At 39.9% G+C, this 12,169-nt stretch overlaps 1 protein-coding gene across 1 annotated transcript in view; it reads right to left on the bottom strand.

The window, feature by feature from the left end:
- The window catches only part of mpped1 (metallophosphoesterase domain containing 1), a 123,089-nt gene that overhangs the window by 39,510 nt on the left and 71,410 nt on the right, over positions 1–12,169 (bottom strand). The window lies entirely within an intron of this gene.

Genomic DNA, 12,169 nt, shown 5'->3' with positions numbered 1-12,169 from the left:
TTACTGTGTTGCTGTATAGTGTTACTGTGTTGTTGTACAGTTACTGTGTTGCTGTACAGTGTTACTGTGTTGTTGTACAGTTACTGTGTTGCTGTATAGTGTTACTGTGTTGTTGTACAGTTACTGTGTTGCTGTATAGTGTTACTGTATTGCTGTACAGTGTTACTGTATTGCTGTACAGTGTTACTGTGTTGCTGTACAGTGTTACTATGTTGTTGTACAGTTACTGTGTTGCTGTACAGTGTTACTATGTTGTTGTACAGTTACTGTGTTGCTGTATAGTGTTACTGTATTGCTGTACAGTGTTACTGTGTTGTTGTACAGTGTCACTGTGTTGTTGTACAGTGTTACTGTGTTGCTGTATAGTGTTACTATATTGCTGTACAGTGTTACTGTGTTGTTGTGCCGTGTTACTGTGTTGCTGTATAGTGTCACTGTGTTGTTGTACAGTGTTACTGTGTTGCTGTGCAGTGTTACTGTGTTGCTGTACAGTGTTACTGTGTTGTTGTACAGTTACTGTGTTGCTGTATAGTGTTACTGTGTTGTTGTACAGTTACTGTGTTGCTGTGTTGCTGTACAGTGTTACTGTGTTGTTGTACAGTTACTGTGTTGCTGTATAGTGTTACTGTGTTGTTGTACAGTTACTGTGTTGCTGTATAGTGTTACTGTATTGCTGTACAGTGTTACTGTATTGCTGTACAGTGTTACTGTGTTGCTGTACAGTGTTACTATGTTGTACAGTTACTGTGTTGCTGTATAGTGTTACTGTATTGCTGTACAGTGTTACTGTGTTGTTGTACAGTGTCACTGTGTTGTTGCACAGTGTTACTGTGTTGCTGTATAGTGTTACTATATTGCTGTACAGTGTTACTGTGTTGTTGTGCAGTGTTACTGTGTTGTTGTACAGTGTTACTGTGTTGCTGTGCAGTTACTGTGTTGCTGTATAGTGTCACTGTGTTGTTGTACAGTGTTACTGTGTTGCTGTGCAGTGTTACTGTGTTGCTGTACAGTGTTACTGTGTTGTTGTACAGTTACTGTGTTGCTGTATAGTGTTACTGTATTGCTGTACAGTGTTACTGTGTTGCTGTATAGTGTTACTGTATTGCTGTACAGTGTTACTGTGTTGTTGTGCAGTGTTACTGTGTTGCTGTATAGTGTCACTGTGTTGTTGTACAGTGTTACTGTGTTGCTGTGCAGTGTTACTGTGTTGTTGTACAGTGTTACTGTGTTGTTGTACAGTTACTGTGTTGCTGTATAGTGTTACTGTATTGCTGTACAGTGTTACTGTGTTGTTGTGCAGTGTTACTGTGTTGCTGTACAGTGTTACTGTGTTGTTGTACAGTTACTGTGTTGCTGTATAGTGTTACTGTATTGCTGTACAGTGTTACTGTATTGCTGTATAGTGTTACTGTATTGCTGTACAGTGTTACTGTGTTGTTGTGCAGTGTTACTGTGTTGCTGTATAGTGTCACTGTGTTGTTGTACAGTGTTACTGTGTTGCTGTGCAGTGTTACTGTGTTGCTGTACAGTGTTACTGTGTTGTTGTACAGTTACTGTGTTGCTGTATAGTGTTACTGTATTGCTGTACAGTGTTACTGTGTTGTTGTGCAGTGTTACTGTGTTGCTGTATAGTGTCACTGTGTTGTTGTACAGTGTTACTGTGTTGCTGTGCAGTGTTACTGTGTTGCTGTACAGTGTTACTGTGTTGCTGTACAGTGTTACTGTGTTGTTGTACAGTTACTGTGTTGCTGTATAGTGTTACTGTATTGCCGTACAATGTTACTGTGTGCTGTATAGTGTTACTGTGTTGTTGTACAGTTACTGTGTTGCTGTATAGTGTTACTGTATTGCTGTACAGTGTTACTGTGTTGTTGTACAGTGTTACTGTGTTGCTGTACAGTGTTACTGTGTTGCTGTACAGTGTTACTGTGTTGTTGTAGTGTTACTGTGTTGCTGTACAGTGTTACTGTGTTGCTGTACAGTGTTACTGTGTTGTTGTAGTGTTACTGTGTTGCTGTACAGTGTTACTGTGTTGTTGTACAGTGTCACTGTGTTGCTGTATAGTGTTACTGTATTGCTGTACAGTGTTACTGTGTTGTTGTAGTGTTACCGTGTTGCTGTATAGTGTTACTGTATTGCTGTACAGTGTTACTGTGTTGTTGTACAGTGTCACTGTGTTGTTGTACAGTGTTACTGTGTTGCTGTATAGTGTTACTGTATTGCTGTACAGTGTTACTGTGTTGTTGTACAGTGTCACTGTGTTGTTGTACAGTGTTACTGTGTTGCTGTATAGTGTTACTGTATTGCTGTACAGTGTTATTGTGTTGTTGTACAGTGTTACTGTGTTGCTGTACAGTGTTACTGTGTTGTTGTACAGTGTTACTGTGTTGTTGTACAGTGTTACTGTATAGTGTTACTGTGTTGCTGTACAGTGTTACTGTGTTTTTGTACAGTGTTACTGTGTTGCTGTATAGTGTTACTGTGGTGCTGTACAGTGTTACTGTGTTGCTGTATAGTGTTACTGTGTTGTTGTACAGTTACTGTGTTGCTGTATAGTGTTACTGTATTGCTGTACAGTGTTACTGTATTGCTGTACAGGTTTACTGTGTTGTTGTACAGTGTTACTGTGTTGCTGTACAGTGTTACTGTGTTGTTGTACAGTTACTGTGTTGCTGCATAGTGTTACTGTATTGCTGTACAGTGTTACTGTGTTGTTGTACATTGTTACTGTGTTGCTGTACAGTGTTACTGTGTTGCTGTATAGTGTTACTGTATTGCTGTACAGTGTTATTGTGTTGCTGGACAGTGTTACTGTGTTGTTGTACAGTGTTACTGTGTTGCTGTATAGTGTTACTGTGTTGCTGTACAGTGTTACTGTGTTGTTGTACAGTTACTGTGTTGCTGTACAGTGTTACTGTGTTGTTGTACAGCGTTACTGTGTTGTTGTACAGTTACTGTGTTGCTGTATAGTGTTACTGTATTGCTGTACAGTGTCACTGTACAGTGTTACTGTGTTGTTGTACAGTTACTGTGTTGCTGTATAGTGTTACTGTATTGCTGTACAGTGTTACTGTGTTGCTGTATAGTGTCACTGTGTTGCTGTACAGTGTTACTGTACAGTGTTACTGTGTTGTTGTACTGTGTTACTGTGTTGTTGTACAGTTACTGTGTTGTTGTACAGTGTTACTGTGTTGTTGTACAGTTACTGTGTTTCTGTATAGTGTTACTGTGTTGCTGTATAGTGTTACTGTGTGCTGTACAGTGTTACTGTATTGCTGTACAGTGTTACTGTGTTGTTGTACAGTTACTGTGTTGCTGTACAGTGTTACTGTGTTGTTGTACAGTTACTGTGTTGCTGTATAGTGTTACTGTGTTGCTGTATAGTGTTACTGTATTGCTGTACAGTGTTACTGTATTGCTGTACAGTGTTACTGTGTTGTTGTACAGTTACTGTGTTGCTGTACAGTGTTACTGTGTTGTTGTACAGTTACTGTGTTGCTGTATAGTGTTACTGTGTTGCTGTATAGTGTTACTGTGTGCTGTACAGTGTTACTGTATTGCTGTACAGTGTTACTGTGTTGTTGTACAGTTACTGTGTTGCTGTATAGTGTTACTGTGTTGTTTTACAGTGTTACTGTGTTGTTGTACAGTGTTACTGTATTGCTGTACAGTGTTACTGTGTTGTGCAGTGTTAGTGTTGCTGTATAGTGTTACTGTGTTGCTGTATAGTGTTACTGTATTGCTGTACAGTGTTACTGTGTTGCTGTACAGTGCTACTGTGTTGTTGTACAGTTACTGTGTTGCTGTATAGTGTTACTGTATTGCTGTACAGTGTTACTGTGTTGCTGTATAGTGTTACTGTATTGCTGTACAGTTACTGTGTTGTTGTACAGTTACTGTGTTGCTGTATAGTGTTACTGTACAGTGTTACTGTGTTGCTGTACAGTGTTACTGTGTTGTTGTACAGTTACTGTGCTGCTGTATAGTGTTACTGTATTGCTGTACAGTGTCACTGTGTTGCTGTACAGTGTTATTGTGTTGCGTTATTGTGTTATTTGCAGTCTGGTGTTAATGTGTTGCTGTACGGTGTTATTGTGTTGCGTTATTGTGTTATTTGCAGTCTGGTGTTAATGTGTTGCTGTATGGTGTTATTGTGTTACGTTATTGTGTTATTTGTTGTAGAGTGTTACTGTGTTGCTGTACAGTGTTATTGTGTTGCGTTATTGTGTTATGTGTTGTAGAGTGTTACTGTGTTGCTGTACAGTGTTATTGTGTTGCGTTATTGTGTTATTTGCAGTCTGGTGTTAATGTGTTGCTGTACGGTGTTATTGTGTTGCGTTATTGTGTTATTTGCAGTCTGGTGTTAAAGTGTTGCTGTATGGTGTTATTGTGTTACGTTATTGTGTTATTTGTTGTAGAGTGTTACTGTGTTGCTGTACAGTGTTATTGTGTTGCGTTATTGTGTTATGTGTTGTAGAGTGTTACTGTGTTGCTGTACAGTGTTATTGTGTTGCGTTATTGTGTTATTTGCAGTCTGGTGTTAAAGTGTTGCTGTACGGTGTTATTGTGTTGTGTTATTGTGTTATTTGTTGTAGAGTGTTACTGTGTTGCTGTACAGTGTTATTGTGTTGCGTTATTGTGTTATTTGTTGTAGAGTGTTAATGTCTCGCTGTACAGTGTTATTGTGTTGCGTTATTTTGTTATTTGCAGTCTGGTGTTAATGTGTTGCTGTACAGTGTTATTGTGTTGCATTATTGTGTTATTTGTTGTAGAGTGTTAATGTCTTGCTGTACAGTGTTATTGTGTTGCATTATTGTGTTATTTGTTGTAGAGTGTTAATGTCTTGCTGTACAGTGTTATTGTGTTGCGTTATTGTGTTATTTGTTGTAGAGTGTCACTGTGTTGCTGTACAGTGTTATTGTGTTGCGTTATTGTGTTATTTGCAGTCTGGTGTTAATGTGTTGCTGTACAGTGTTATTGTGTTGCGTTATTGTGTTATTTGCAGTCTGGTGTTAATGTGTTGCTGTACAGTGTTATTGTGTTGCGTTATTGTGTTATTTGTTGTAGAGTGTTAATGTCTTGCTGTACAGTGTTATTGTGTTGCGTTATTGTGTTATTTGCAGTCTGGTGTTAATGTGTTGCTGTACAGTGTTATTGTGTTGTGTTATTGTGTTATTTGCAGTCTGGTGTTAATGTGTTGCTGTACAGTGTTATTGTGTTGCGTTATTGTGTTATTTGTTGTAGAGTGTTAATGTCTTGCTGTACAGTGTTATTGTGTTGCGTTATTGTGTTATTTGCAGTCTGGTGTTAATGTGTTGCTGTACAGTGTTATTGTGTTGCGTTATTGTGTTATTTGCAGTCTGGTGTTAATGTGTTGCTGTACAGTGTTATTGTGTTGCGTTATTGTGTTATTTGCAGTCTGGTGTTAATGTGTTGCTGTACAGTGTTATTGTGTTGCGTTATTGTGTTATTTGTTGTAGAGTGTTAATGTCTTGCTGTACAGTGTTATTGTGTTGCGTTATTGTCTTATTTGCAGTCTGGTGTTAATGTGTTGCTGTACAGTGTTATTGTGTTGTGTTATTGTGTTATTTGCAGTCTGGTGTTAATGTGTTGCTGTACAGTGTTATTGTGTTGCGTTATTGTGTTATTTGCAGTCTGGTGTTAATGTGTTGCTGTACAGTGTTATTGTGTTGTGTTATTGTGTTATGTGTTGTAGAGTGTTACAGTGTTGCTGTACGGTGTTATTGTGTTGCGTTATTGTGTTATTTGTTGTAGAGTGTTACTGTGTTGCTGTACAGTGTTATTGTGTTGCGTTATTGTGTTATTTGTTGTAGAGTGTTAATGTCTTGCTGTACAGTGTTATTGTGTTGCGTTATTTTGTTATTTGCAGTCTGGTGTTAATGTGTTGATGTACAGTGTTATTGTGTTGCATTATTGTGTTATTTGTTGTAGAGTGTTAATGTCTTGCTGTACAGTGTTATTGTGTTGCGTTATTGTGTTATTTGTTGTAGAGTGTCACTGTGTTGCTGTACAGTGTTATTGTGTTGCGTTATTGTGTTATTTGCAGTCTGGTGTTAATGTGTTGCTGTACAGTGTTATTGTGTTGCATTATTGTGTTATTTGTTGTAGAGTGTTAATGTCTTGCTGTACAGTGTTATTGTGTTGCGTTATTGTGTTATTTGCAGTCTGGTGTTACTGTGTTGCTGTACAGTGTTATTGTGTTGCGTTATTGTGTTATTTGTTGTAGAGTGTTAATGTCTTGCTGTACAGTGTTATTGTGTTGCGTTATTGTGTTATTTGCAGTCTGGTGTTAATGTGTTGCTGTACAGTGTTATTGTGTTGCGTTATTGTGTTATTTGCAGTCTGGTGTTAATGTGTTGCTGTACAGTGTTATTGTGTTGCATTATTGTGTTATTTGTTGTAGAGTGTTAATGTCTTGCTGTACAGTGTTATTGTGTTGCGTTATTGTGTTATTTGCAGTCTGGTGTTAATGTGTTGCTGTACAGTGTTATTGTGTTGCGTTATTGTGTTATTTGCAGTCTGATGTTAATGTGTTGCTGTACGGTGTTATTGTGTTGTGTTATTTCATTGGTGTATTGTGTTGCGTTATTGTGTTATTTGTTGTAGAGTGTTACTGTGTTGTGTTACCATGTTGTTGAGTTGTGTTATGGCCGGATGCAGTGTGTGTGTGTGTGTGTGTTTAATGAGAGAGAAGGCAGCAATCCGCTCACACACTGCTCTCAGTCTGATCCCAGCACAGCGGGAGAGTCCATTTCATCTACACTCCTCAGCCAACGCAGCCATGCTACACACACAGCGCATTAAACCCACACACACACACACACACACACACACACACACACACACACACACACAACCTCTGACAGAGGGACAGAACCCCTGGACTGCACAATATATCAGTCTCTCACAATAGGAGTGTATGTGTGAACTGTATATGATTCCGTGTGTGTGTGTGTGTGTGTGTGTGTGTGTGTGTGAGAGAGAGAGAGAGAGAGAGAGAGAGAGAGAGAGGATGAGAAGTTAGTGTAAGTGTTCCATGTCTCAGTAGCTGTGTCCCCCCCCCCGGGTTAAAGTGTGGCAGATTTGGGACATTTGGTCCACAGCGTGACTTACGCAACACTCAGCAGGTTTAAGACATTCAGAGGACTACTGGCAGTGGTGTACTACATGAGGCACACACACACACACACACACACACACACACACACACACACACACACACACACACACACACACACTCTCTCTCTCTCTCTCTCTCTCTCTCTCTCACACACACACACACACACGTCTTACTCTCACTGTAAAGACCTTCTTCCACCGACATAATTATTAAAGCAGCTGATTAAAGTTGTTCTGTGTAAACCTCATCCTGGCCTTAACCTCAGTAACACAATACAGCAAAGCAATAACACAACCACACACTTCATAACACAATAATACAACAAAATAACACAACGTCAGAGTAAAGAAATAACACAACCACACACTTCATAACACAATAATACAACAAAATAACACAACATCAGAGTAAAGAAATAACACAACCACACACTTCATAACACAATAATACAACAAAATAACACAACATCAGAGTAAAGAAATAACACAACCACACACTTCATAACACAATAATACAACACAACCACACACTTCATAACACAGTAATACAACAAAATAAAACAACGTCAGAGTAAAGAAATAACACAACCACACACTTCATAACACAATAATACAACAAAATAACACAACGTCAGAGTAAAGAAATAACACCTCAACATACCTCAGCTGCACAACATAAAATAACAAACACAACACAGCGGAGAAACTCACACCACAATAACACACCACAATAATACAAAACAATAACGCAACATCAAAATAACAAAACACAGTGTAGAATCTCACACAACACAATAACACAACATCAAAATAACAAAACACAGTGTAGAATCTCACACAACACAATAACACAACAAAACAAACTCAACACAGTGAAGAACCACACAACACAATAACAAAACACAAGAGCACAACAAAACAAACACAACACAGCGGAGAAACTCACACAAAACAATAACACAATATCAAAATAACAAACTCAAATTACACCAAAGATACAACACAATTCAACTCAGCAACACAATATCAAAATTACAAACTTCATACAGCACCAAAAAAACCCACAAAACAACAAGACTCAGTAACACAACAGAATAACACAACAAAATCCACCAAAAAATAAAACCCCAACACAGCAAAGAAATGACACAATAACGCGACTAAATAACACAATACAGCAGAGGAATCACACGACACAACTCAGCAACACAATATGAAAAGCAACAACACAAATAACAACAGCACAACTTAATAACAAATTAATAGAGCAAAGAAATAACACAAAAACAAAACTCGTATCAGTAAATAGTTGATATTGTTATTGGATTGTGTTATTGCACAACACAACAACACAATAACAAAATAACAATTTAATACAACAAAGAAATAACACAATAACACACAACGTTGTAATTATAATTGTATGTGTAGACTGAAGAGCACATCTGATTGGTCATGAAAGGGAAATTAAACTCAGACTGTGTGTGTGTGTGTGTGTGTGTGTGTGTGTGTGTGTGTGTGTGTGTGTGTGTGTGTGTGAATCTTCCACTCATCTGTATTTATTGTGACTGCAGTGTGAGAAAAAACTTCCACTCGGACTAAAATAAGTGGCATCAAGTCACTTCCGAACAGCTTTAATCTGATTACTCCATACGAACATCACAACTAAACACACTTCTCTGACAAGTCACTAAAGCTGTCATAGAACTAAACGAACACAGACAGTCTCACAACAACGCACAATAATTGCACAATGTTGTTATGTATTCTCCGTACACCGCTTTTGATAAAAATAGGTTTTAATTTTATTTGAAGTCAGCGAGCTGTCTGGAGTTCTTTTGTTGCGCTCGTGCTAAAGACAGAAACAACACGAAGTGTACACAAAGTGGGGCTACGAGTCCCCCTCCCCCCCACACACACACGCCAAAATTAATTTCCATTCCATTTCCATACATCCATATAATTATCAAAAATCGAGGTCTGTTTAATTCAATTGAAATATTTGTTTGAAGACATTGGTTTGATATTTATGCGTTTCCTGTTTGCCCGAGCATCAAAATTGAGTCCAGTAATTAAGTTCAAACCCTCGGAGTGGAAACGGATTAGCATGAATCAATGAATCTGATGTGTTTTCACACACTTCTGCTCCTCACCATCACAACACGTTCACATTTAAGCCACTGTTCCATTTCAGTGTTAACGATAATCTCGAAAAAACACGACTGCTCTTTGAGCACAATATCCCCCGCTGGCAACTCGGCCATAACTCTGGTAAAATGCGACTGAATTGAACGAAATTACAATATGTGTATTAGTGACATATAACAAAGAATCCTGCCAAGTTTTGTGAAATTCCCCCAAAAACTGTGAGAGGAGTTGATTTCAGAAGGTGAGTACCCTTCCAGGGATGGATGGAAGGATGATTGCTACGATATAGTCCCCCTTCGGCTAGCGGAGGATAAAAATTGTGAGGGAAGTTGATTTCAGAAAGCAAGCACACCTTGATGAAATTGCCAAAGTACAAGTTTGTTAATAATCAAGGGCATAACTCTGGGAAAATTAAACGAAATTTCATTCCGTGTATAACTGTCATATAACAAAGCCTTTAGCCAAGTTTGGTGAAATTCCTCCACAAACTGTGAGAAGAGTTGATTTCAGAAGAACGTTCACCCTCATGAAATTGTCAAAGTACAAGTTATTTAATCAAGGGTCAAAACTCTGGGAAAATTTTCACAAACGAAATTAAATCGCAATCTGCGTATTACCGTCATATAACGAGGCCTTTTGCCAAGCTTCGAGAAATTCATCCGAAAATTGTGAGAGGAGTTGATGTCAGAAGGCGAGCACACCTTCATGAAATTGTGAAAGTACAAGGTTGTTAATCAAGGGCTGGAACTCTGGGAAAATGTGACCTAATTTAACGAAATTACAATATGCGTATTACCGACATATAACAAAGAATCCAAGCCAAGTTTCGTGGAATTCCTGCAAAAATTGTGAGAGGAGTTGATTTCAGACAGTGAGCACCCTTCCCAGGACGGACAGATGGACATCGCCACGGCATAATCCCCCTTCGGACCTTTCAGCCAGTGGGGGATAAAAACCCTACGTTCTGACTGGATTTCCGTCTTTTGAAAAAACTGCCTTAGCAATCTGTGAATTCTGGACTGATGGTGATATTTAGTATTTTTGTCCTGTCTACACACAACTTGATAATACACCCACGAGCAGTGATGAAGGGCTCGAGCACCTCCGGTACACCAAATCTGGCATGAATCCAACAAACTGCCTAGGAGGAGAACATCGAAATGTAACACCAAATTTCATGAGTTTTCGCCCATGGGAACCACCTCAAAAATGGTCAAGTCTTGAATAATAATAATAATAATAATATGGGTGGCACGGTGGTGTAGTGGTTAGCGCTGTCGCCTCACAGCAAGAAGGTCCGGGTTCGAGCCCCGTGGCCAGCGAGGGCCTTTCTGTGTGGAGTTTGCATGTTCTCCCCGTGTCCGCGTGGGTTTCCTCCGGGTGCTCCGGTTTCCCCCACAGTCCAAAGACATGCAGGTTAGGTTAACTGGTGACTCTAAATTGACCGTAGGTGTGAATGTGAGTGTGAATGGTTGTCTGTGTCTATGTGTCAGCCCTGTGATGACCTGGCGACTTGTCCAGGGTGTACCCCGCCTTTCACCCGTAGTCAGCTGGGATAGGCTCCAGCTTGCCTGCGACCCTGTAGAAGGATAAAGCGGCTAGAGATAATGAGATGAGATGAGAATAATAATAATAATATGGGTGGCATGGTGGTGTAGTGGTTAGCGCTGTCGCCTCACAGCAAGAAGGTCCGGGTTCGAGCCCCGTGGCCGGCGAGGGCCTTTCTGTGCGGAGTTTGCATGTTCTCCCCGTGTCCGCATGGGTTTCCTCCGGGTGCTCCGGTTTCCCCCACAGTCCAAAGACATGCAGGTTAGGTTAACTGGTGACTCTAAATTGACCGTAGGTGTGAATGTGAGTGTGAATGGTTGTCTGTGTCTATGTGTCGGCCCTGTGATGACCTGGCGACTTGTTCAGGGTGTACCCCGCCTTTCACCCGTAGTCAGCTGGGATAGGCCCCAGCTTGCCTGCAACCCTGTAGAACAGGATAAAGCGGCTAGAGATAATGAGATGAGATGAATAATAATAATCCTCGTGAAAACAATAGGGCCTTGCACCTCAATGCATTGCCATCTGGTGGACACCGGAGGGCGTGCACTTCCAGTGCTCGGGCCCTAAAAATGTAAATAGAAAGGTAAAGAGAACACGTCCTGATGTGTTTTATTCCTCTTCTAACACAGCAATTTAACATAGATTTAGTTTCTCCTGAATTCTTTTTCTTGGCCAATTGTCACACACGACTCGTGTCTCCGCTATCGTCATACAGCAGCTGTCAAGGCTGATTTATACTCCTGCGTCAAATCTATGCTATAGATCACTGTTTCTCAAAGTGTGGTGCGCGTGCGACCCCTGGTGGTCCGCGAGTTGATGTCGTAAAATATCACGTTTTATCAGTGTTTCTCAAATCGCCAGTGTGACTCCAAAAGCAAAGTTCTGAGTAGCACAGATGAGTCGTATTCTATAGTGAATAAAGTCCTATGTAAATTCAAATAGTAGCCTATTATTTGAATTTGTCCGACATTAAGCAAGCCAACAGTTTTGCGACCCCGCCTATAGCTACGTCAGTTTAGGCCACACTTTTATATCAGCGTCACCTCTGAATGTGGAGGGAATGTGGAATGTGGAGAAACTACAAGTAACCAAGTTAGACTTAGCGTCAAACTGTCAAAAAGATAACGGATCAGTGGCTGAAGACCGGGTCAGTCAAAAGAAAAGCACAAGAAACACCTGACACAAGCAGGGACAAAGTGCAAAAACAAACCAGCGCAACCGGATCAATGTGGCCCCTGATATGAGATTAAAACTGTCCAGTTTGGAGCCAGACATTGCTTCAGTGATGTATCAGAATAAGCAGCACCAGTCTTCCCATTAAGAGCGAGTTGGT

Source organism: Neoarius graeffei, chromosome 21, assembly GCF_027579695.1.
Source record: "Neoarius graeffei isolate fNeoGra1 chromosome 21, fNeoGra1.pri, whole genome shotgun sequence".
Classification (NCBI taxonomy): domain Eukaryota; kingdom Metazoa; phylum Chordata; class Actinopteri; order Siluriformes; family Ariidae; genus Neoarius; species Neoarius graeffei.
This window is presented reverse-complemented; position numbering and strand designations above follow the sequence as displayed.